This window comes from Schistocerca gregaria, chromosome 2 (genome assembly GCF_023897955.1).
Source record: "Schistocerca gregaria isolate iqSchGreg1 chromosome 2, iqSchGreg1.2, whole genome shotgun sequence".
NCBI classification, from domain to species: Eukaryota; Metazoa; Arthropoda; class Insecta; order Orthoptera; family Acrididae; genus Schistocerca; species Schistocerca gregaria.
Genome location: NC_064921.1, coordinates 857718208 through 857744753, shown reverse-complemented (window position 1 = coordinate 857744753; position 26546 = coordinate 857718208). Strand labels below are relative to the sequence as shown.

The 26546-nt window shown below is 42.7% G+C and overlaps 1 protein-coding gene across 1 annotated transcript in view; it reads right to left on the bottom strand.

Annotated features, from left to right (window-relative positions):
* Positions 1-8815: 8815 nt before the first annotated feature.
* LOC126335233 (uncharacterized) overlaps positions 8816-26546 on the bottom strand; it is a 385936-nt gene continuing 368205 nt past the window's right edge. Inside the window, exon 2 of the transcript XR_007564829.1 lies at positions 8816-8849. The gene's annotated coding sequence lies outside the window, so the exon portion shown is untranslated. The remainder of the gene's footprint in view (positions 8850-26546) is intronic.

Here is a 26546-nt window from a genome sequence, read left to right as displayed (position 1 = left end):
GAAAGGGTAATATGAGGTTAAAGTGGAGAGATAAAGGTGTGAAAAAAGTCGAAAAAGTGTTGGTTTGAGAGGAGCTATGTTGATCGTACTGAACTTAGGTTGGTTAACAACAATGGGTGCAAAGGTTAGGTAGTTGTGTTGTCTCCAAAACACGTTAAAGGGTGGGGAAATTCAAGAAAATTTCGAAAAAACTGCAGGTAAATGTATTCAAAGGACTGGTTATGTACTGGCAGATTATGAAAATGAGGCTAACAATTGTCTGACGAAGAAATAATAACGTTTAAACCTGTTTGAAGGTGCTACAAAATGATCGGTTATGTGGGAAAAACAGGAATGGAAATAAAACAAAAGTTGTTGGAAATAGCTGAGATGGTTGTTTAATGGATGAAAGGAACTTAAGCTGTGAAATAGTATTCACGAGTTTACACGAAATATTTGTAAACTTGGAACAGTGGATTTTATAGCAGCGGTAATGTTGAAATTGTTGAAAGATTTTAGGTTATGGTTTGGAAGTAAATTACGTATTATTGAGTATAATTAGGCAGGATAAAATGTATGGTAGATTACGGAAAAAGGGAAGATGAATACAAAGTGAAACTACTTGTACAAACAAAAAGAGAAAGTAAGATGATAGAAAAGATTTCGAAATGCAACAGAGACAATAACAAACGTAATTGTTGGGTTCAAATTAATGATGTAAATAAAATAGAAAGAAACTTCCACATGGGGAAAATATATTAAAAAGAAAGATTTCAAGACTTACCAAGCGGGAAAGCACCTGTAGACAGGCACAATAAATAAAACACACAAACACGCACACAAAATTTCGAGCTTTCGCAACCGGCGGTTGCTTCGTCAGGAAAGAGGGAAGGAGAGGGAAAGATGAAAGGATGTGGGTTTCAAGGGAGAGGGCAGCAGGCCAAGTTACCGTGCTCTATGCAGCATGCACAATACACCATAGGCACAAGGGTGGCAAGTCGCATTTTGTATTTAACTGTGGCACATGCTAGCTAATTGCTTATCAAAAGGGGATTATGAGAACTAAGCCGAATGCACAAACATTCCCAGGCTGAAATGAATAGTTATTGTGTGAACACAGCAATCACTTTGCCACACAGTTCATCATTTAAGCTTTGCCCCCTTCCCTCTTACCTGTCACACCTGACGCACAGTAAGCCACTGGTAATGTTATTGATGGATGCATCATGGAAAACTCTTCACCAGGTGATGCCTGAGTGTGTCTGTGGGGTAACAAAGTGTCTTCAGTGAAACTACTGTTTCCAAGATAGTATTTGACATTATAATTAGTGAGAATACATGTTTGATAAGATAATCATCTTATTCACATTCATTAGCTTACCACCTCCCACCAAACAATATGACAGAAGGAAAAACTACATGGTATACACATTGTTCACACATGCTACATTTATACTTCTAGGATATTACTGGTCATTGACACATATTGTTTAATAACACATTGGTACCTACTGATAACCTTCACAATTCATAGTGTTCTTAACAAAACATGGCATTGTACTTTACTTAAGCATGTACTCAACTGGTTCACCTTTGACAGCAAGACACATCTGTAATCGATGTTCAAGAGAATGGGTAACAGATGAAAGGTCAGTGGATGATATGGTGGAGCAACCTGTGACAATTTGGTCGCGCATGTCATCTGGTGTTGTTGAGGCTTCACTGTATACCGCATCTTTCAGTGTTCCCCACAAAAAGAAATCAAGTGGAGTCAAATCAGGGGACTTGGCAGGCCATTGTACTGCAGCATTCCATCGAACCCAGGTTTCAGGAAATGTCTCATTCAATATTTGACTTGCAACACGTGAGGAGTGAGCTGAGCAGGCGTTGTGTTGGGACCACATACACAGGTGCTCATTGAGCTGTATGTCCTCTAGCAGAATGGGTAGACTGTTTCTAAGAAATTCTCCATACTTATTTCCATTTAAGACTCCTGTAATGAAATAAGGTCCTACAATGTAATTTCCTAGAATGCTGCACCACACGTTGACATGCCATGGCCTTTGGTCCTGTCCTGACATAGCCAATGTGGGTTCTCAGCTGCCTAGTAGTGCATGTTACATAAATTTACACCATTACCATGATTAGTGATTGTTGCTTCATCAGTGAAGAGCACACATTTGAAGAATATATTATCATCTCACAGGCATTGCAGAGCAAACTGATAAAATTCCATACAATGTTCTAAATCGCATCCTTCGATTGTCTGATGGAGTGAAAGGTGATATGGGTGGAACTAATGCCGGTGATGATTGTGCATGACACTCATCTGACTGACCCCACACTCCATAGCAATATGTCTCATGCCACAATGAGGATCGGTAAACATCATGGCCAGAAGAGCCTCTATGTGGTCTCTGTTAGTCGCAGTCTTCTTCCTCCTCCTTTGTCTGCTGTTGAAGCTGCCTGTTCACACTAGTGTAGTAATCATTCTTGCAATGACCTGGCGAGTAGAACACCAACGATCAGAATATGTATCTCTGTACTACCGTACAGGTTCGACAGCATTTCTATGACATTCACCATACAGAAGTAACATGACTAACTTCTCCTGCTTTGTGTATATATCTGGACGCAATGTTCGAGCAGCAACCATGTCTGGATAGGAGACACATGTCATACTGGTTCAACGTCGCACGACCTACTAGTTTTATGATGTGGCCTGCTTTCTGGGTCATGCAAGACGTGTTTACAGTCAGCAGCTGCATCTGACTGCCTTGACCTTCAGCTGTACAATATTTCCCAGCATCTTTTAAGCAATGTTTGAATCACAATAGCAACATATGATACATCACTATACGCATCTTTTCCAGAGCATCTGAACAATGGTAAAAAAGTATAGCATCCCATTTAAAAAACATGTACTTGCCTCATTATCTCGGTCAACATAAACATTGTGATTATTGTGCACGTACCAATGTATGTGCCCCATGGTTGGCTATGATTTGCTGATCACTACTTGTCGATATGTGCAATCGCCTCCAGAATAAAGGGGGTGTTACATCTTATGTGACTCACCCTGTACATATATACAAGGTGTTATGAAAAAGTACCGACGAATTTTCAGGAAAGTTTCCTCACACACAAAGAAAGAAAATATGTTACGTGGAGATGTATCCGGAAACGCTTACTTTACATGTTAGAGATCATTTTATTACTTCTCTTCAAATCACATTAATCATGGAATGGAAACACACAGCAACAGAACGTGAGAGCATGACTTCAAACACTTTGTTACAGGAAATGTTCAAAATGTCCTCCGTTAGGGAGGATACATGTATCCACCCTTCATCACATGCAATTCCTTATGCGCTCATGCACCCCTGGAGAATGACGTATTGTATCACAGCCATCAAAAATACGAGCACGAAGAGTCTCTATATTTGGTACCGGGGTTGCGTAGACAAGAGCTTTCAAATGCCTCAATAAATGAAAGTCAACAGGGTTGAGGTCAGGAGAATGTGGAGGCCATGGAATTGGTCCACCTCTACCAATCCATCAGTCACCGAATCTGTTGCTGAGAAGCATATGAACACTTCGACTGAAATGTCCAGGAGTTCCATCGTGCATGAACCACATGCTGTGTCATACATGTAAAGGCACATGTTCTAGCAGCACAGGTAGAGTATCACGTATGAAATCATGATAACGTGCTCCATTGAGCGTAGGTGGAAGAACATGGGGACCCATCAAGACATCACCAACAATGCCTACCCAAAAGTTCACAGAAAATCTGTGTTGATGACGTGATTGCACAATTGCGTGCGGATTGTCATCAGCCCACACATGTTGATTGTGAACATTTATAATTTCATCACGTTGGAATGAAGTCTCATCCATAAAGAGAACATTTGCACTGAAATGAGGATTGACACATTGTTGGATGAACCATTCGCAGAAGTGTACCCCTGGAGGCCAATCAGCTGCTGATACTGCCTGCACTCGCTGTACATGGTACGGATACAACTGGTTCTCCCATAGCAGTCTCCATACAGTGAAGTGGTCAACGTTACCTTGTACAGCAGCAACTTCTCTGACGCTGACATTAGGGTTATCGTCAACTGCACAGAGAATTGCCTTGTCCATTGCAGGTGTCCTCATCATTCTAGTTCTTCCTGAGTAGCGCGTCATAGGCTGGAATGTTCCGTGCTCCCTAAGATGCCAAGCAATTGCTTCGAATGTCTTCCTGTTGGGACAACTTCATTCTGGAAATCTGACTCGATACAAACGTACCACGCCACGGCTATTTCCCTGTGCAAATCCACACATCAAATGGGCATCTGCCAATTCTGCATTTGTAATCATTGCACTGACTGCAAAACCATGTTCATGATTAACACTAACCTGTTCATGCTACGTACTGATGTGCTTGATGCTAGTATTGTAGAGCAATGAGTAACATGTCAACACAAGCACCGAAGTCAACATTACCTTGCTTCAATTGGGCCAACTGGTGGTGAATCGAGGAAGTACAGTACATACTGACGAAACTAAAATTAGCTCTAACATGGAAATTAAGCGTTTCTGGACAAGTGGCCACATAACATCTTTTCTTTATTTGTGTGTGAGGACTGTTTCCTAAAAGTTTGGCCATACCTTTCTGTAATACCCTATATACATATTTTGTTGAAATGAGACCCATCCTTCATGAAATCCTCCCCACTTCACCAAAAGTGTCTTTCTACCATCCACCTAACCTTCTTAACCTGTTAGTTCATCCCTATGAAATCCCCAAACCACCTTTCCTACCCTCTGGCTCCTATGCCTGTAACCACCCCCAGTGAAACACCTGTCCCATGCATCCTCCCACGACCACCTACTCCAGTCTTGTAACCAGGAAGGTGTACACGATTAAAGGCAGAGCCACGTGTGAAAGCACCCACATGATTTAATAACTGACCTGCCTATACTGTGAAGCTTCCTATGTGGGAATGTTCAGCAACAAACTGTCCATTTACATGAATGGACACAGACAGACAGTGTTTGTTGGTAATGAGGATCACCCTGTGGCTAAACATGCCTTGGTGCACGGCCAGCACATCTTGGCATAGTGTTACACCGTGAGGGTTATCTGGATACTTCCCACTAATACCAACCTGTCAGAACTCCGGAGATGGAAACTTGCCCTTCAGTATATCCTCTCTCCTCGTTACCCGCAACGCCTCAACCTCCACTAATTTCAAGTTGCCGCCACTCATACCTCACCTGTTATTAAACAACATCTTTGCCTTTCTACTTCCTCCTCGACTGACATCTCTGCCCAAATTCTTTGCCTTTAAATATGTCCGCTTGTGTCTGTATATGTGTGGATGGATATTTGTGTGTGTGCGAGTGTATAGCTGTCATTCATTCCCCCTAAGGTAAGTCTTTCCTCTCCCGGGATTGGAATAACTCTTTACCCTCTCCCTTAAAACCCACATCCTTTTTATCTTTCCCTCCCCTTCCCTCTTTCCTGACGAAGCAACCGTGGGTTGCGAAAGCTCGAAATTTTGTGTGTGTGTTTGTGTGCATTTTTATTGTGCCTATCTACCAGCGCTTTCCCGCTTGGTGAATCGTGGAATCTTTGTTTCTAAGGGAAACATTCCATGTGGGAAAAATATATCTAAAAACAAAGATGATGTGACTTACTAAACAAAAGTGCTGGCAGGTCGATAGACACACAAACAAACACAAACATACACACAAAATTCAAGCTTCCGCAACCAGTGGTTGCTTCTTCAGAAAAGAGGGAAGGAGAGGGAAAGATGAAAGGATGTGGATTTTAAGGGAGGGGGTAAGGAGTCTTTCCAATCGCTGGAGTGGAAAGACTTACCTTAGGGAGAAAAAGGACAGGTATAGACTCGCAAACACACACATATCCGTCCGCACATACACAGACAAAAGCAGACATTTGTGAAGGCAAAGAGTTTGGGCAGAGATGTCAGTTGAGGTGGAAGTACAGAGGCAAAGATGTTGAAAGACAGGTGAGGTATGAGCGACGGCAACTTGAAATTAGCTGAGGTTGAGGCCTGGTGGATAACGAGAAGAGAGGATATACTGAATGGCAAGTTCCCATCTCCGGAGTTCTGACCGGTTGGTGTTAGTGGGAAGTATCCAGATAACCTGGGCGGTGTAACACTGTGCCAAGATGTGCTGGCTGTGCACCAAGGCATGTTTTGCCACAGGGTGATCCTCATTACCAACAAACACTGTCTGCCTGTATCCATTCATGCGAATGGACATTTTGTTGCTGGTCATTCCCAGAGGGAATTTTGTGTATATGTTTGTGTTTGTTTGTGTGTTTATTGACCTGCCAGTGCTTTTGTTATATATATATATATATATATATATATATATATATATATATATATATATATATATATATATATATATATATATATATGTGTGTGTGTGTGTGTGTGTGTGTGTGTCGTGCACTTGTATTTTGATCATTAGGCAGTGGTGTGGAACTGTATTGAACACCTTCTGGAAGTCAAGGAACACAGCATCTACCAGGCTTTCATATGATTGTTGTTCTTGGAACCCATATTAATGTCTACAGAGAAGATGTTTGACCTATAGAAATGTCATAATATATGAGCATAAAACATGTTCCAAAGTTCTGCAACAGATAAACATCAAAAATATAGGCCTATAATTTCGTGCATCTGTTCCTTGACCCTTTTTCGAATCATTAGCAATGCTTCACACCTCGTGAGACCTATGGTTCACTCCTGCTACGAGTGTAGGAATGAACTGGTATCCAACCAGGTCCAGTGGCCTTTCCTCTTCTAAGTGATTTCAACTGCTTTTCTATTCCTTGGTCAGTTGTTATGATAACTGTCATTTCCCATCCATGCAATGATTTAAAGGAGGAACTACCTTGTGATCTTTCTCTGTGAAACAGTTTTTAGAAAGACTTTTTGTATCTCAGCCTTTTCTGTGACATCCCCTGTTTCAAAGCCATTATAGTTACTAACATGGTTGTCCAAGCATGATGAGTCTTTTCCAGCACTCACAGTTTTACTTAGCACATATCTGTCTAAAGCATGTTGTATGATGCTCTTCATATCTGTCCACTGATGCAGAACACTATCAGAGGTGGAAATGAATTTTTTGTGTTTGCCTGTCACGCAATCTGGAATGTGTTTCTTGTCACCCTTGTTAAACAGAAAGATTTTCATACATTTCTTTGTATTCCTATTTACAGCCATATTCAGTGAAACTGCAATGGACTCATGATCACTGATTCCCTGTTCTGTGCTAATTAAGTTAAAATTATGTGGAGATTTTAACTGATCATGTGATCAGGAAAATTACATGAAATGTTTTCCAAGTTTCCCCTCGGGTGTTCCAACATTGCAGCAGCAGCAGCTGCTGCTGCTGCTGAGGCAGGGAGTCTATAGAAGCATCCAGGGACCAACTTTGATCCATGTTTAACACTTACCTTCACCCTAATTTTTTTACAGTCTGAATCAGTATTCATCTCACTAGATATTATTGTATTTTTTATTCCTATAAACACACTTTTACCACCAGCATTTAATGTATTTTTATGATATACATTCCAGTTGGAGTCTAGAAATCATTGCTGTTGACATGCAGTTTCAGCCAGCTATTTGTTCTTCGTATTGTGTGGGTACTTTTTAATATTTATAAATGAGACTAGTTCTGGCACCTTTCCATAGATGCTCTTGCTATTAGCAGATACAGTATTAACATATTGTTTCTCCAATCTTCTATGATGAATGCTATTCTGTGCACACTCAGAATGTGTCCTATCAGGTGTGTAGAGGGATTTGTCTGTCCTATGAAATCCACATGTGCCTGCTGCACATACACCGCTATCCTGGTAGCTGCTTCCTGCAAGTAGTGCACACACCTGACCTAGGGGGCTATACACTTCTTCACCCAACAGCAGAGCTCAAGAAATCCACATCCACAATGATCAAGGAATTGTCTGAGCCTCTGTTTTAAGCCTCCCTATTACCTCCAAACCAGAGGACAATGGTCATTTGTGGGAGTGACGCTGTACAATGTTACCTCTGTTTTCACTCTGTGAGTGTGACCTACTGTCTTCACAAACTCAGCCTGCTACCTGTAGAAACTAAGGATGGCCTGTGAATCCATTCAGCAGACATTAGTTGTGCTGACATGAGCAATGATTTGCAGCCGACTGCACCCAGTGTGCTCAGTCACTGCCGGCAGAGCAGACTAGAACCTCCTGGCAAGCAGACAGAGTGGGCACTAGCGTTTTCCAACCTGCTCTGGCTATAACATTGTCCATCCCATGGGCCCCTGCACAGCACACAGATCAGAGCAAACTGTCTTCGCTGTGTGCATGACATGAAGTGTATAACATTTTAGGTCATGTATCGTATACTGCTATACTTAACTTGGTAGTGTATTTAATTGTAAAGCATTGTTTACCTCATGTTGGGTACTACAATAGAAGTTTGCAAGATCAAATACTGGCAAATAATACCCATAAAAAATCATCACTACAGCTGCACACAGTGTCATCACAGTTTTTTTCAAGATAAGAAAGAAACTCAAAAAGGAAACAAAGGAACAAAAATGGAGTTGAAGAAACAGATAAAGTGTTAACTGGATTTAGTGAAAGACAGTTTAAAAATCACAAACAGCATATATCTAAATTTATATCAACATCTTAGGAAGACATTTGGCAACTGCTTCAGTCACACAATGTTTAAGACATTATTATTGTTCAGGTTGTTGACCTAAAAGGAAGAGTATGATACGTATCACATACCTTCCCCTGATGAAATGGAAATTGTGTCCTCTGGATCCTTTTCCCTCCAGTTTAACTCCTGTAAAATACATGTGACTTAAATGAACAGTTAGCAAATGTACACTCCTGGAAATTGAAATAAGAACACCGTGAATTCATTGTCCCAGGAAGGGGAAACTTTATTGACACATTCCTGGGGTCAGATACATCACATGATCACAAAGACAGAACCACAGGCACATAGACACAGGCAACAGAGCATGCACATTGTCGGCAGAAGTACAGTGTATATCCACCTTTCGCAGCAATGCAGGCTGCTATTCTCCCATGGGGACGATCGTAGAGATGCTGGATGTAGTCCTGTGGAACGGCTTGCCATGCCATTTCCACCTGGCGCCTCAGTTGGACCAGCGTTCGTGCTGGACGTGCAGACCACGTGAGACGACGCTTCATCCAGTCCCAAACATGCTCAATGGGGGACAGATCCGGAGATCTTGCTGGCCAGGGTAGTTGACTTACACCTTCTAGAGCACGTTGGGTGGCACGGGATACATGGGGACGTGCATTGTCCTGTTGGAACAGCAAGTTCCCTTGCCGGTCTAGGAATGGTAGAACGATGGGTTCGATGACGGTTTGGATGTACCGTGCACTATTCAGTGTCCCCTCGACGATCACCAGAGGTGTACGGCCAGTGTAGGAGATCGCTCCCCACACCATGATGCCGGGTGTTGGCCCTGTGTGCCTCGGTCTATGCAGTCCTGATTGTGGCGCTCACCTGCACGGCACCAAACACACATACGACCATCATTGGCACCAAGGCAGAAGCGACTCTCATCGCTGAAGACGACACGTCTCCATTCGTCACTCCATTCACGCCTGTCGCGACACCACTGGAGGCGGGCTGCACGATGTTGGGGCGTAAGCGGAAGACGGCCTAACGGTGTGCGGGACCGTAGCCCAGCTTCATGGAGACGGTTGCGAATGGTCCTCGCCGATACCCCAGGAGCAACAGTGTCCCTAATTTGCTGAGAAGTGGCTGTGCGGTTCCCCACGGCACTGCGTAGGATCCTAAGGTCTTGGCGTGCATCTGTGCGTCGCTGCGCTCCGGTCCCAGGTCGACGGGCACGTGCACCTTCCGCCGACCACTGGCGACAACATCGATGTACTGTGGAGACCTCACGCCCCACGTGTTGAGCAATTCGGCGGTACATCCACCCGGCCTCCCACATGCCCACTATACGCACTCGCTCAAAGTCCGTCAACTGCACATACGGTTCACGTCCACGCTGTCGCGGCATGCTACCAGTGTTAAAGACTGCGATGGAGCTCCGTATGCCACGGCAAACTGGCTGACACTGACGGCGGCGGTGCACAAAAGCTGCGCAGCTAGCGCCATTCGACGGCCAACACCGCGGTTCCTGGTGTGTCCGCTGTGCCGTGCGTGTGATCATTGGTTGTACAGCCCTCTCGCAGTGTCCGGAGCAAGTATGGTGCGTCTGACACACCGGTGTCAATGTGTTCTTTTTTCCATTTCCGGGAGTGTATATTCTAAATGCACTGACACTTGTGAAACTGACAGCACTCAAAATTTATGGGATTATATAAATAATATTATTTACACAAATTACTCATCGCATAAAGTTCACCACACTTGTTTTGAGTTCAACTCAAAAAATATTTTACTAGGAGATTACCTCTAGTTAAACCTGAGATGATTAGAAAGAGGATACTTTTACATTTGTCCTGCAAAGCTCAGTGTTGTTTCATGGTTCTTGGTGGTCACAATTGATAGGTTAATAGTGGAACAATCAAGTTCTACACACTTTCCTCCAGAGATGAGGGAGGAGCAGTCTATACCATCCATAGAATAACTATTAGGCAATCTTAACCAAATGGGTTGGGAAACATTGTGAGAAGGGTGCTAACATTATCAGTACAAAAGTAAGGATACTTTAGTCAATTCTGATAATTTATACTTAAATAGGTATTGATCAACACCCGGCATCATGGTGTGGGGAGCGATCTCCTACACTGGCCGTACACCTCTGGTGATCGTCGAGGGGACACTGAATAGTGCACGGTACATCCAAACCGTCATCGAACCCATCCTTCTACCATTCCTAGACCGGCAAGGGAACTTGCTGTTCCAACAGGACAATGCACGTCCCCATGTATCCCGTGCCACCCAACGTGCTCTAGAAGGTGTAAGTCAACTACCCTGGCCAGCAAGATCTCCGGATCTGTCCCCCATTGAGCATGTTTGGGACTGGATGAAGCGTCGTCTCACGCGGTCTGCACGTCCAGCACGAACGCTGGTCCAACTGAGGCACCAGGTGGAAATGGCATGGCAAGCCGTTCCTCAGGACTACATCCAGCATCTCTACGATCGTCTCCATGGGAGAATAGCAGCCTGCATTGCTGCGAAAGGTGGATATACACTGTACTAGTGCCGACATTGTGCATGCTCTGTTGCCTGTGTCTATGTGCCTGTGGTTCTGTCAGTGTGATCATGTGATGTATCTGACCCCAGGAATGTGTCAATAAAGTTTCCCCTTCCTGGGACAATGAATTCACGGCGTTCTCATTTCAATTTCCAGGAGTGTATTTGATTGGAAATACAAAGGATAGACCTAGGATTAGTAAGTAGGCTTGTAATTTTGAAAGATACACTACATACAGGTAATGTGATATCCATCTAATAACAAGACTGTTGCAAGTAAGAGCTCTAGTTTCAAAACAAAGTAGTAGTGATGAAAGTGTGCAGATATGGCTTTATAATCACATTGCACTCATTATACTTTGTTAAAAAATCCAGAGCCAAGACACCCAAAGAACTGATGGTGCAATACTAATTAGGGTCTACACCGAATTATTTTAACAGCAAATTATGTCAATTGTATTACTCATGGAGAGATACTGTTAAATGAACTGGTGATTCTGTTGAGATGTGTAAATATGGTATTGGAATGTACATGTTGAAGAATCTGGACGTTTTTGCAAATAATTGATGTGTGCATTAGGGGACGCTTGACAGTATAATTGGAAAAGTCATGCTGGAAAGCTTATTACACATTTTTAAGTAGCCTTATGTTGAGAATCTCACACATTTACATGGACAGTCCTACTTATTAAGAAAGCCATATATTATCTAAAATCCTTTTGCTCATAAAAAAAAAACAATAAGCTTAAATAGGAGGAGCATCCTTAAAGAAGCATCTGCCAAACTAAGAGAAGGAAATACAATTGTTCTGTACTCGCAAAGTGTAATGATAAAAAATGGGGAATGAGATACTATATTTCCACAGAACTAACATCAGCAAAAGACCTCAAAACTGCCACCAATTGTCAAATAAAATGCAAATATGCCTCACATTGATAGGCAAGATCACATGCTTTCATATTATTCATGTGAATGTAAGGCTATCTACTGGCTTAAGAAAACTATTCTTCCATGTAACAGAAATGCTCAGTTCCATATAGCTGAGATGCCGAGTCACAGAAAGGCACAAGAAAAAGATTGTCAGACAATTAGATTGTGGCCAACAAGGCATTTTTCAGAAATAGACAAAACACGTGCACTGGCTGGTGCTTGCACACACACATGCACACACACACACACACACACACACACACACACACACACACACACACACACACACACATACACACACAAGTGAGCACAATCTCTGGCAGCTGGAGCTAGGCTGCTAGCAGCAGTGCATTATGGGAGAGGCAACCAGGTGGTGGTAAGGAGGAGGCTGGCACAGGAAAGGGGAGGGATAGCAGGGTAGTGCTGCTGGGAGTGTGCAGGAACAAAGTGGAGAATGGAGCAGCTAGGTGCAGTCGGGTGGTTAGATGGAGGGCAGGGGTAGAGTGAGGGTTAGAGGAAAAGGAAAGAAGTGAAAAGACTGGGTACTGGGTGTGTTGGTAGAATAGATGGCTGTGTACTGCTGGAATGGAAACAGGGAAGGGGGTAGATGGGTAAGGACAATGACTAACGAAGGTTGATTCCACGAGGGTTACAGGAATGTAGAATGTATGGCAGAGAGAGTTTCGATGTGTGCAATTCAGAAAGCTGGTGTTGGTGGGAAGGCTCCAAATGGCACAGACTGTAAAGCAGTCATTTAAATGAAGGATGTCATGTTGGGCAATGTGCTCAGCAACAGGGTTGTCTAGTTTTTGATTGGTCACAGACTGTTGGTGGCCATTTGAGCAGACAGACAGCTTGTTGGTTTTCATGTCCATGTAGAATGCAGCACAGTGTTTGCAGCTTAGCTTGTAATCACATGACTGGTTTTACAGATAGCCCTGTGACAGTACTGGAGTAGGTGGTGGTGGGAGGATGTGTGGGACAGGTCTTGCATCTCTGTCTATTACAGGGATATGAGCCATTAGCAAGGGGTTGGGAGCAGGGGTTGTGTAGGGATGAATAAGGATATTGAGTAGATTTGATGAGTGGCAGATTACCATTGTGGGAGGAGATGGAAGGATAGTGGGCAGGACATTTCTCATTTCAGTCCATGATGAGAGGTAGTTGAAACACTGGTGGAGAATGTAATTGAATTGGTACTTAGTCACAAGGGTAATGTTGCTTTGTAGCTGGATGGTGGAGCTTTGGGAGGTATTGGGTGACTGGAAAGATAAGGCACAGAGGACCAGTTTTTGTACAAGGTTGGGAGGGTAGCTATGATCTGTTGAGGCCTCATTGAGACTTTTGGCATATTTCAAGAGATACCACTCGTTTCTACAGATGCAACGGCCATTGCTAGCTAGGCTGTATGGAAGGAACTTCTTGGTATTGAATGGGAGGTAGGTTTGATAGAGATAGAGGTACTGATATAGCCATCTTTGAGGTGGACATCAACATTGAGGAAAGTTGCTTGATGGGTTGACTAGGACCAGGGGAAGTGAATGGGGGAGAAAGTATCAAGGTTCTGGAGGAATGTGGATGGGCTGTCCTTGCTCTGGATCCAGATGATGAAGATGGGGAGTTTGGGATTCTGGGTGTTTTGGAAAGATTCCTCTGGATGGCCCATGAAAAAGTTGGCATAGGATGGTGCCATGCGGTTGCCCATAGACATACTCCAGATTTGTTTGTAGGTAATGTCATCAAAGGAGAAGTAATTGTGGGTGAGGATATAGTTGGTCATGACAACTAGGAAGGAAGTGGATGGTTTGCAATTCATCAGGTGTTGAGAAGGGTAGTGTTCAATAGCGGTAAGGCCATGGGCATTAGGGCTGTTAGTATAAAGGGAGGTGCATCAGCAGTGACGAGCAGGGTGCTGTGGTAATGCGACAGGAACCATGTAGAGTTTGTGGAGGAAATGATTGATATCTTTTATGCAGGAGGGTAGGTTGCAGGTAATAGGCTGTAGGAGTTGGTCTACAACACCAGAGATTGTCTTGGGGAGGGGAGGAGGGAGACGTGTAGAAGGTAGAAGTGTGGGAAATGGTAAGGGTCAGGAGAAAGATGGAGGCTGGGCAGAAGTTCTGGCATGGGCCTAACGATTTGAGTAGAGATTGGAGCTCCTGTTGGATATCTGAAATGGGGTCACTGTGGCAGGATTTGTAGGTGGATAAATCTGACAGCTGGTGGAGTCCATCTTCCAAGTAATCCTTGCTGTTCAAAACAACAGTAGTGGAGCCTTTGTCAGCGGGTAGGATTATAAGGTTGCGATCAACCTGGATTTTCCTTTATTTGAGAAAAGCTACTTTTCAATTCACATTAACTGTACAAAGAATACTCAGGGAGTAAAATGGTGTTATATGAATGTAGAATAAAAATGATATGGGAACTATTTCCCTCAGTAGAAATTCTAAGAAATGTGAGAAACAGTTTCCATTAGAAAATATTTATTCTGAAAGAGTGGGAACTAAAAGGAAGCCATAATGAAGAGATGCAGAAATTACACTGGTCAGGTCATGCATATGGATTCAACAGATGTCCAATAAATCCTACATTCTGTTTTGAACTGCTGCATGATTAGAGATAATTAGAGAATATTTTGTTTTAAACTGAGAAATCTTAATATTAGAAAAGAAGAGCTGTTTTTCCTGTGCATGATGTTTGAATGTTTTACTTACTGTTTTGTAATTGTAGTTCAAAACAAAATGTTTATTTTTCACTAAATATAAACATTTGTTTAGTTTTTGAATAGTATTTTGTTTGCTTTGGTAAAGAGGTACCATTAAGCTTGTCTGAAATAATGCATACAATACTTAGGTGTTGATAACATGAAGGCTTTGTCAGACTATTCCACTACAGCTGCCAGTAAAGTGGTTCTCCCCTAGCACCCTATCATGTGCAGACATTTCTTTAGCTGTCAATATTATGTAAGTATAGAACAAAAACTTCAAGGTCTCACTTGAGCATGTTTTCAGTTGTACCTCACTCAAACTTACAAGTTTCTGTATGATAGTTAGTGGTTCATGCTGCTGTCCATGTCAAAATATGGTAAGAGTTAACATTTCACTGTTGTTGTTGTGTTCTTTAGTCCTGAGACTGGTTTGATGCAGCTCTCCATGCTACTCTATCCTGCGCAAGCTTCTTCATCTTCCAGTACTTACTGCAACCTACATCCTTCTGAATCTGCTTAGAATATTCATCTCTTGGTCTCCCTCTACAATTTTTACCTTCCATGCTGCCCTCCAATGCTAAATTTGTGGTCCCTTGATGCCTCAAAACATGTCCTACCAACCGGTACCTTCTTTTTGTCAAGTTGTGCCACAAACTCCTCTTCTCCCAATTCTATTCAATACCTCCTCATTAGTTATGTGATCTACACACCTAATCTTCAACATTCTTCTGTAGCACCACATTTCGAAAGCTTATATTCTCTTCTTGTCAAAACTATTTATCATCAATGTTAACTTCCATACATGGCTACACTTCATAGGAATACTTTCGGAAACGACTTCCTTACACTTAAATCTATACTCGATGTTAACAAATTTCTCTTCTTCAAAAACTATTTCCTTGCCATTGCCAGTCTACATTTTATATCCTCTCTATTTCGACCATCATCAGTTATTTTACTCCCTAAATAGCAAAACTCCTTCCCTACTTCAAGTGTCTCATTTCCTAATCTAATTCCCTCAGCACCACTCGATTTAATTTGACTACATTCCATTATCCTCATTTTGCTTTTGTTGATGTTCATCTTATATCCTCCTTTCAAGACACTGTCCATTCCACTCAACTGCTCTTCCAGGTCCTTTGCTGCCTCTGACAGAATTACAATGTCATCAGCAAACCTCAAAATTTTTATTTCTTCTCCATGAATTTTAATACCTATTCTGAATTTTTCTTTTGTTTCCTTTACTGCTTGCTCAATATACAGATTGAATAACATCGGGGAGAGGCTATAACCCTGTCCCACTTGCTTCCCTACCACTGCTTCCCTTTCATGCCCCTCGACTCTTATAACTGCCATCTGGTTTCTGTACAAATTGTAAATAGCCTTACGCTCCCTGTATTGTACCCCTGCCACCTTCAGAATTTGAAAGAGAGTAACTCTAGTTTACATTGTCAAAAGTTTTCTCTAAGTCTACAAATGGTAGAAACGTAGGTTTGCCTTTTCTTAATCTTTCATCTAAGATAAGTCGTAAGGTTAGTATTGCCTCATGTGTTCCAACATTTCTATGGAATCCAAACTGATCTTCCATGAGGTCCGCTTATACCAGCTTTTCCATTCGTCTGTAAAGAATTTGTGCATTTCCAGCTGTGACTTATTAAACTGATAGTTCGGTAATTTTCACATCTGTCAACACCTGCTTTTTTGGGATTGGAATTATTATATTCTTCTTGAAGTCTGAGGGTATTTCGCCTGTCTCATACATCTTGCTCACCAGATGGTAGAGTTTTGTCATGACTGGCTCTCCCAAAGCTGTCAGTATTTCTAATGGAATGTTGCCTACTCCTGGGGCCTTGTTTCGACTCAGGTCTTTCATAGGTCTGTCAAACTCTTCACGCAGTATCTTATCTCCCATTTCGTCTTCATCTACAGCCACTTCCATTTCTATAATATTCTCCTCAAGTACATCATCCTTCTATAAACCCTCTACATACTCCTTCCACCTTTGCGCCTTCCCTTCTTTGCTTAGAACTGGGTTTCCATCAGAGCTCTTGATATTCATACAAGTGGTTCTCTTCTCTCCAAAGGTCTCTTTAATTTTCCTGTAGGCAGTATCTATCTTGCCCCTAGTGAGATAAGCGTCTACATCCTTACATTTTCCCTCTAGCCATCCCTGCTTAGCCATTTTGCACTTCCTGTCGAACTCATTTTTGAGGCGTTTGTATTCATTTTTGCCTGCTTCATTTATTGCATTTTTAAATTTTCTCCTTTCATCAATTAAATTCAATATTTCTTCTGTTAGCCAAGAATTTCTATTAGCTCTCATCTTTTTACCTACTTGATCCTCTGCTACCTTCACTACTTAGTCCCTCAGAGCTACCCATTCTTCTTCTACTGTATTTCATTCCCCCAGTCCTGTCGATTGTTCCCTTATGCTCTCCCTGAAACTCTCTACAACCTCTGGTTCTTACTGTTTATCCAGGTCCCATCTCCTTAAATAAGCACCTTTTTGTAGTTTCTTCTGTTTCAATCTTCAGTTCATAACCAATAGATTGAGAAACAGTGTCCACATCTGCCCTTGGAAATGTCTTACAATTTAAAACCTGATTCCTATATCTCAGTCTTACTATTATGTAATCTATCTGATACCTTTTAGTATCTCCAGGATTCTTCCATGTATGCAACCTTCTTTTAGGATTCTTGAACCAAGTATTAGCTATGATTAAGTTATGCTCTGAGCAAAATACTACCAGACCGCTTCCTCTTTTATTTCTTCCCCCCAATCCATATTCACCTACTATGTTTCCTTCTCTCCCTTTTCCTACTGACAAATTCCAGTCATCCATGACTATTAAATTTCCATCTCCCTTCACTACCTGAATAATTTCTTTTATCTCATCATATATTTCATCAATTTCTTCATCATCTGCAGAGCTAGTTGGCATATAAACTTGTACTACTGTGGTAGCTGTGGGCTTCTTATCTATCTTGGCCACAATAATGCATTCACTATGCTGTTTGTAGTAGCTTACCCACACTCCTATTTTTTTAAATTCATTATTAAACCTACTCCTGCATTACCCCTATTTGATTTTGTACTTATAACCCTGTATTCACCTGACCAAAAGTCTTGTTCCTCCATCACCGAATTTCACTAATTCCCACTATAGCTAATTTTAACCTATCCATTTCCCTTTTTAAATTTTTTAACCTACCTGCCCGATTAAGGGATCTGACATTCCACATTCCGATCCATAGAACCCCAGTTTTCTTTCTCCTGATAACAACGTCCTCTTGAGTAGTCCCCGCCCAGAGATCCGAATGGGGGACTATTTTACCTCCGGAATATATTACGCAAGAGGACACCATCATCATTTAGTCATACAGTAAAGCTGCATGCCCTCGGGAAAAATTACAGCCGTAGTTTCCCCTTGCTTTCAGCCGTTCGCAGTACCAGCACAGTAAGGCCGTTTTGATTGTTACAAGGCCAGATCAGTCAATCATCCAGACTGTTGCTCCTGCAACTACTGAAAAGGCTGCTGCTCTCCTTCAGGAACCACATGTTTGTCTGGCCTCTCAACAGATACCCCTCTGTTGTGGTTGCATTTACGGTACAGCCATCTGTATCTGTGAGGCACGCAAGCCTTCCCACCAACGGCAACGTCCATGGTCCATTGGGGGGAACATTTCACTGTGGCTCCTATTAGAGTCCTCTCTGCTTTCATCACTGATGACCACAGCATGTCACTCCATCTTCGAGTGATCCTCTGGCAGTACCAGTTGCATATCGATGCTGTGGCATGGATTGAATAAGGGCTAGAGGTGTGTGTGCCCATAGTTCCACTGCCAATAATCAGTTCACAACAGTTTGTGTCAACATGTCTGGGCTCACAAGCCCTCTTACCTGTGCTGTGATAACTGCGCAATCTGCTATTGCTGCCCGCCCTCACAACACTATGATCCTGCTGGGCATCTGTGCTGCAAAGGCATCCAGATTATCATCTGAGGTGTGATAACATTCATGTGCCGCTGGTACCAGCATCATTGCTCATCAAAAACAGTATCTCCGAATTGTGTGGCAATTCTTTGAAAGGACCACCTTATCACTCAGAAGGTCACAGTTTGACCCCTTTCAAACTTGTGCAGCACACTGAGCCTTCTGGCCGTGAGCATTCCCTATTAAAGAGTAGACACAGATGGCATTCTGGTAGCTATGCCACTACACTATCTGTGGGTGGATGATGTTGAATTCATTATCAGTACATCTACTATCACCCAGGTAGCATATGCCATAATCAGACAAGATTCAATGTCATCTTTCCACGTGTACTAATTTCTTTTTCTGCCCCTGTATGGGGGCTACTCAGAAAGTAAGGTCCGATCGATAACAAAATGGAGATGACAGTGAAGATTTGATGAAGCCTTGCACAAATGTAGTGAACAGTGCCTCTTGTATTCCTATCAATTTGGCCACATGGACTTGAAAGTAATGTCAGAATGTCAGAACATAATGCATGAGATGCTGCAAGGATCAGTAATGGGCTCACTCTTGTTCCTAACGTACAGAAATGATCTTTCAGTGACTCTGAAGTTCAGTGCAGAGGCTACAATGTTTGATGATAACAGAAGCATGACTCCAAACTCAAACTCAGCAGACACAGATCAGATACTAGCTGAACAGGCCTACAAGTTTTTCACAGCTAACGGTTTAGGTATCAGTCTCACAAAGACTTATGTTACACAATTTAAAATGAACGATAGTGATCTGCTTGTGCCATAAGTAGACATTAATGGATCCTGACTTGTTCCATATCCCAGCTACTAACTGAATTATGAAGTAAAAGCAAAAACAATAAAAATACTTAATTATTTGTTTATTAATCATAAAATACAGAAGTAGTTGGAAACAAAAAGTATTATTACTGACAAGAATACAGGATTTTCTTAGAGGTATATATTATCTTTCAAATTCCAAAAAGTAATCTTATGTTGCTGCTATTTAATGTAAAAATAACAAAGGTATATATATTTTGTGTTCTTTATACATGTATTTCTACCAAGATAAATTGGTAGAAAGTTAAAAACAGACAAATAAGCTGTGAGATTTGTGTTGTTGAATGAAACTATATATGAGTGGTATAGAGCACCACTAATAAATATGTTAGTGAATCTTGTTTATCATCTAAATAACAGACATGTATCGGATTTACATGTTTCTTGTTATTCCTGTGTAACACACAACTACATTAGCAGCAGAACAGTAACACATCCACACAACTGAGATTCATTATCTATGGATTGGATTAAGGCAATTATACACCACCTACAACAGAACTTACTCTAGATAGATTGAGGCAGCTAAGGCAGGCCACTACAAATATGTCCAGAATGAATAAATATATTGAGATGTTACTTTTTTTCAAGTTATAGCAGGCAATACAGTGTATTTCACAATATGCACAAGTAATTTTTATTGACATAACATGCATGGGACATGATCAAACAGTATCAAGATAACAAATGACTTTGTATACTATGGGACTTAACATCTGAGGTCATCAGTCATCTAGAACTTTGAACTACTTTAACCTAACTAACCTAAGGACATCACAAACATCCATGCCCAATGCAGGATTCGAACCTGTGACCCTACCAGTTGTGCAGTTCCAGACTGAAGTGCCTAGAACCACTCAGCCACCGTGGCTGGCCATCAAGGTAACAGCACCATGTGCCTGTCTCACCACCAGGGGGAAGAGGTTCCATGGACATGATCAAGCAGTATCAAGGTAACAGCAGCATGGACCTGTCTCACCATCAGAGGAGGATGTTCCATGAATTTCTGCCCTATTACACCAAATGTAAGCAAGGACAGAACTCGGGATATGGTTTTTATGTGTATTATCATGGCTATCATACCATGTGCCCAAAATTTTGACCTTGAGCATTGCTGCACACTATAAAGTGATTCTGGTGAAACAACACTACACATTGAATTTCTTCTAGACTCAATATGTTACAAGGCATTTCATTTCTTTGGGAATCACCAGCGTTTCGTAATAGACTTCTTCTCTTAAATCTCACCACAGATAAAGGTGTAGAAGTGTTAAGTTAGGTGAGTCCGTAGGCCATTTTGCATTTCCTGAACAACTGCTCCAATGGTCTCCACATGTTGGCAATGTCTTATTTATACTCACTGACTTTGTTTTGTGATCAGCGAGATAATTCTTTACTGGGTTAACAATTATTTTCTTACTTTGAGTGTCACCAAAGAAAATATCATCAGTTAGGGTTCTTCTGTCTTTATTCACCTGTATTGGAAAGTTAATTACTGAGATCAGATTGTAGAATTTAAATAAGATATCCACATCATTTTTTTCTATCAAAATTCCTTAGTAAATCTACACTGGTGTCACCACAGACTGTTAATGCTTGCTAACTGACAGTGTAGCAAGGAATGGAGACTCCTCATAAACAGTTCAATATTTTCCAGTGGGGAACTATATACAGTTGCAATTAAAAGTGATCTATTTTTCAGTATTAATTCACAAGTACACACCTCTGCTTGCTGATGACACAAAATCAACTTGTGTCAATGTTTTTGAAGTTGTGTTCTGTATTAATATAAATAACTTGCAATTGACAAATAACAGTGCCAACCCGTGGCAAACATTTGTTCAATACATTTAGCTAGGTTTTGACACTTCTAAGGATGTCTGCATCAGAATGAAAATTTAAAAGCTGTGAAGTTACTTTGCGAGAAGGCAATAATCAAAATTTGGGGCAGACATGCTCAAGTAAAAAATTAAAAATTAAAAAACATTACAGCCTGTGATGTGTACACCTATATTGTTTGGAAGTAGATACTTAAAAACAAAGATTCCAAGACTTACCAAGTGGGAAAGCACCGGTAGACAGGCACAATAAATAAAACACACAAACACACACACAAAATTTTGAGCTTTCGCAACCGGCAGTTGCTTCGTCAGGAAAGAGGGGAGGAGAGGAAAAGATGAAAGGATGTGGGTTTTAAGGGAGAGGGTAAGGAGTCATTCCAATCCCGGGAGCAGAAAGACTTACCTTAGGGGAAAAAAACACACACACACACACACATCCACCCGCACATACATAGACACAAGCAGACATTTGTCTTTACAAATGCCCACCCGCGTCCTTCCATATGTGGATGGATGTGTGTGTGTGTGTGTGTGTGTGTGTATGTGTATGTGTGTGTGGGTGTGTGTGTGTGTGTGTGTGTGTGTGTGTGCGTGCGAGCGTGCGAGTGCACCCCCCCCCCATGTCAAGCCCCAACGCCCACCGGGGACAAGAACGACTAGCCACCCTCCCCCCCAAAAACCCACATCCCCCAATCCCTCCCCCTCGCCCCCCCCTCCCCCGACGAAGCAACCGCCGGGTGCAAAAGCTCGAATTTTGTGTGTAAGTTGGTGTTTGTTTGTGTGTCTATTGACCTGCCAGTGCTTTTGTTTGGTAAGTCACATCATCTTTGTTTTTATATATATTTTTCCCACGTGGAATGTTTCCCTCTATTATATATATATATATATATATATATATATATATATATATATATATATATATATATATATATATCTGTGTGTGTGTGCATGTGTGTGTGTGTTGTTGTGGTAATCAGTCCTGAGACTGGTTTGATGCAGCTCTCCATGCTACTCTATTCTGTGCAAGTTGCTTCATCTCCCAGTACCTACTGCAACCTACATCCTTCTGAATCTGTACAGTGTATTCATCACTTGGTTTCCCTCTACTATTTTTACCCTCCATGCTGCCCTCCAATATTAAATTGGTGATCCCTTGATGCCTCAGAACATGTCCTACCAACTGATCCCTTCTTCTTGTCAAGTTGTGCCACAAACTTCTCTTCTCCCCAATCCTATTCAGTACTTCCTCATTAGTTATGTGATCTACCCACCAGACTTCACTAATTCCCACTATACCTAACTTTAACCCGTCCATTTCCCTTTTTAATTTTCTAACCTACCTGCCCGATTAAGGGATCTGACATTCCACGCTCCGATCCGTAGAACGCCAGTTTTCTTTCTCCTGATAACGACATCCTCTTGAGTAGTCCCCGCCCAGAGATCCGAATGGGGGCTATTTTACCTCCGGAATATTTTACCTAAGAGGACGCCATCATCATTTAATCATACAGTAAAGCTGCATGCCCTCGGGAAAAATTACGGCCGTAGTTTCCCCTTGCTTTCAGCCGTTTGCAGTACCAGCACAGCAAGGCCATTTCGGTTATTGTTACAAGGCCAGATCAGTCAATCATCCAGACTGTTGCCCTTGCAACTACTGAAAAGGCTGCTGCCACTCTTCAGGAACCACATGTTTGTCTGGCCTCTCAACAAGAAATTTCCATATGGGAAAATATATTAAAAATAAAGATTCCAAGACTTACCAAGCGGGACAGTGCCGGTAGACAGGCACAATAAATAAAACACACACACAAAATTTCTAGCCCTCACAACCAACGGCCTGCCCTCCAGGAAAGAGGGAAAGTCGAAAGGAATCGGGCTCCAAGGTAGAGGGCAAGGAGCCACTCCAATCCCGGGAGTGGAAAGACCCACCCTAGGGGGAAAAAAGGACAGGCGTACACTCGCACAAACACAAATATCCATCCGCACATACACAGACACAAGCAGACATTTGTAAACGCAAAGAGTTCTGGCAGAGATGTCAGTCGAGGTGGAAGTACAGATGCAAAGAAGTTGTTGAAAGACAGGTGAGGTATGAGTGGTGGCAACTTGAAATTAGCGGAGGTTGAGGCCTGGCAGATATCGAGAAGAGAGGGTATACTGAAGGGCAAGTTCCCATCTCTGGAGTTCAGATAGGTTCGTGTTGGTGGAAAGTATCCAGATAACCCGGACCGTGTAACACTGTGCCAAGATGTGCTGGCCGTGCACCAAGGCATGTTTAGCCACAGGGTGATCCTCATTACCAACAAACACTGTCTGCCTGTATCCATTCATGTGAATCGACAGTTTGTTGCTCGTCATTCCCACATAGAAAACGTCACAGTGTAGGCAGGTCAGTTGGTAAATCACATGGGTGCTTTCACACGTGGCTCTGCCTTTGATCATGTACACCTTCTGGGTTACAGGACTGGGGTAGGTGGTGGTGGGAGGGTGCATAGGACAGCTTTTACACCGGGGGCGGTTACAAGGGTAGGAGCCAGAGTGTAGGGAAGGTGGTTTGGGGATTTCATAGGGATGAACCAAGAGGTTACCAAGGTTAGGTGGACGGTGGAAAGACACTCTTGGTGGAGTGGGGAGGATTTCATGAAGGATGGATCTCAATTTGGGGCAGGATTTTAGGAAGTCGTATCCCTCCTGGAGAGCCACATTCAGAGTCTGATCCAGTCCCGGGAAGTATCCTGTCACAAGTGGGGCCCTATTGGGGTTCTTCTGTGAGAGGTTCTGGGTTTGAGGGGATGAGGAAGTGGCTTTGGTTATTTGCTTCTGTACCAGGTCGGGAGGGTAGTTGCGGGATGCGAAAGCTGTTTTCAGGTTGTTGGTGTAATGGTTCGGGGATTCAGGACTGGAGCAGATTCGTTTGCCACGAAGGCCTAGACTGCAGGGAAGGGACCGTTTGATATGTAATGGGTGGCAGCTGTCATAATGGAGGTACTGTTGCTTGTTGGTGGGTTTGGTGTGGACGGATGTGTGAAGCTGGCCATTGGACAGATGGAGGTCAACGTCAAGGAAAGTAGCATGGGGTTTGGAGTAGGACCATGTGAATCTGATGGAACCAAAGGAGTTGAGGTTGGAGAGGAAATTCAGGAGTTGTTCTTCACTGTGAGTCAAGATCATGAAGATGTCATCAATAAATCTGTACCACACTTTGGGTTGGCAGGCTTGGGTAACCAAGAAGGCTTCCTCTAAGCGACCCATAAATAGGTTGGCATACGAGGGGGCCATCCTGGTACCCATGTCTGTTCCCTTTAATTGTTGGTATGTCTGGCCTTCAAAAGTGAAGAAGTTGTGGGTCAGGATGAAGCTGGCTAAGGTGATGAGGAAAGAGGTTTTAGGTAGGGTGGCAGGTGATCAGCGTGAAAGGAAGTGCTCCATTGCAGCGAGGCCCTGGAACTGCGGGATATTTGTATATAGGGAAGTGGCATCAATGGTTACAAGGATGGTTTCCGGGGGTAACAGACTAGGTAAGGAATCCAGGCGTTTGAGAAAGTGGTTGGTGTCTTTGATGAAGGATGGGAGACTGCATGTAATGGGTTGAATGTGTTGATCTACATAGGCAGAGATACGTTCTGTGGGGGCTTGGTAACCAGCTACAATGGGGGTGGCCGGAATGTTTGGTTTGTGAATTTTAGGAAGTAGGTAGAAGGTAGGAGTGCGAGGTGTCGGTGGGGTCAGAAGTTTGACTGAGTCAGGTGAAAGGTTTTGTAGGGGGCCTAAGGTTCTGAGGATTCCTTGAAGCTCCGCCTGGACATTAGGAATGGGATTACCTTGGCAAACTTTGTATGTAGAGTTGTCTGAAAGCTGATGCAGTCCCTCAGCCACATACTCCCGACGATCAACTACCACGGTCGTGGAACCCTTGTCAGCCGGAAGAATGATGATGGATCGGTCAGCTTTCAGATCACGGATAGCCTGGGCTTCGGCTGTGGTGATGTTGGGAGTAGGATTATGGTTTTTTAAGAAAGATTGAGAGGCAAGGCTGGAAGTGAGAAATTCCTGGAAGGTTTGGAGAGGGTGATTTTGAGGAAGAGGAGGTGGGTCCCGCTGTGATGGAGGACGGAAATGTTCTAGGCAGGGTTCAATTTGGATAGTGTCTTGGGGAGTTGGATCATTAGGAGTGGGATCAGGATTATTTTCCTTCGTGGCAAAATGATATTTCCAGCAGAGACTACGAGTGTAGGACAGTAAATCTTTGACAAGGGCAGTTTGGTTGAATCTGGGAGTGGGGCTGAAGGTGAGGCATTTGGATAGGGCACAGGTTTCAGATTGGGAGAGAGGTTTGGAGGAATGGTTAACTACTGAATTGGGGTGTTGTGGTTCCAGATTGTGTTGACTAGAATTTTGAGGTGTTGGGGGGAGTGGAGCAGGAAGTGAGAGATTGAGTAGATGGGAGAGACTGGGTCTGTGTGCAATGAGAGGAGGTTGAGGTTTGTTGGAAAGGTTGTGAAGGGTGAGTGAATTGCCTTTCCGGAGGTGGGGAACCAGGAGATTGGATAGTTTTTTGAGGTGGAGGGTGGCATGCTGTTCTAATTTGCGGTTGGCCTGTAGGAGGATGCTATGAACAGCCGTTGTGGATGTGGGAGAGGAAAGATTGAGGACTTTGATTTGGGATAGGAGTTGATGGGTGTGTTCATTGGCCGAGTCAATATATAGGTGAAGGATTAGGCGGGTGAGGGCTATGGATTGTGCAGTTTGGAACTGGTATAAGGACTGATGGAAAAAAGGATTGCAGCCAGAGATGGGAACTTTAAGTGTGAGGCCTTTGGGGGTGATGCCAAATGTCAGACAAGCCTGAGTAAATAAAATATGGGAGTGTAATCTGGCTAGGGTGAAGGCACGTTTGTGGAGGGAATGTAAATAAAATTTAATGGGGTTGTTGTAGGGATGTTGTGAGGTTGACATGGTATTAGAAGGTGGAAAGGGTAACATGAGGTTAAAGTGGAGAGATAAAGGTGTGAAAAAAGTCGAAAAAGT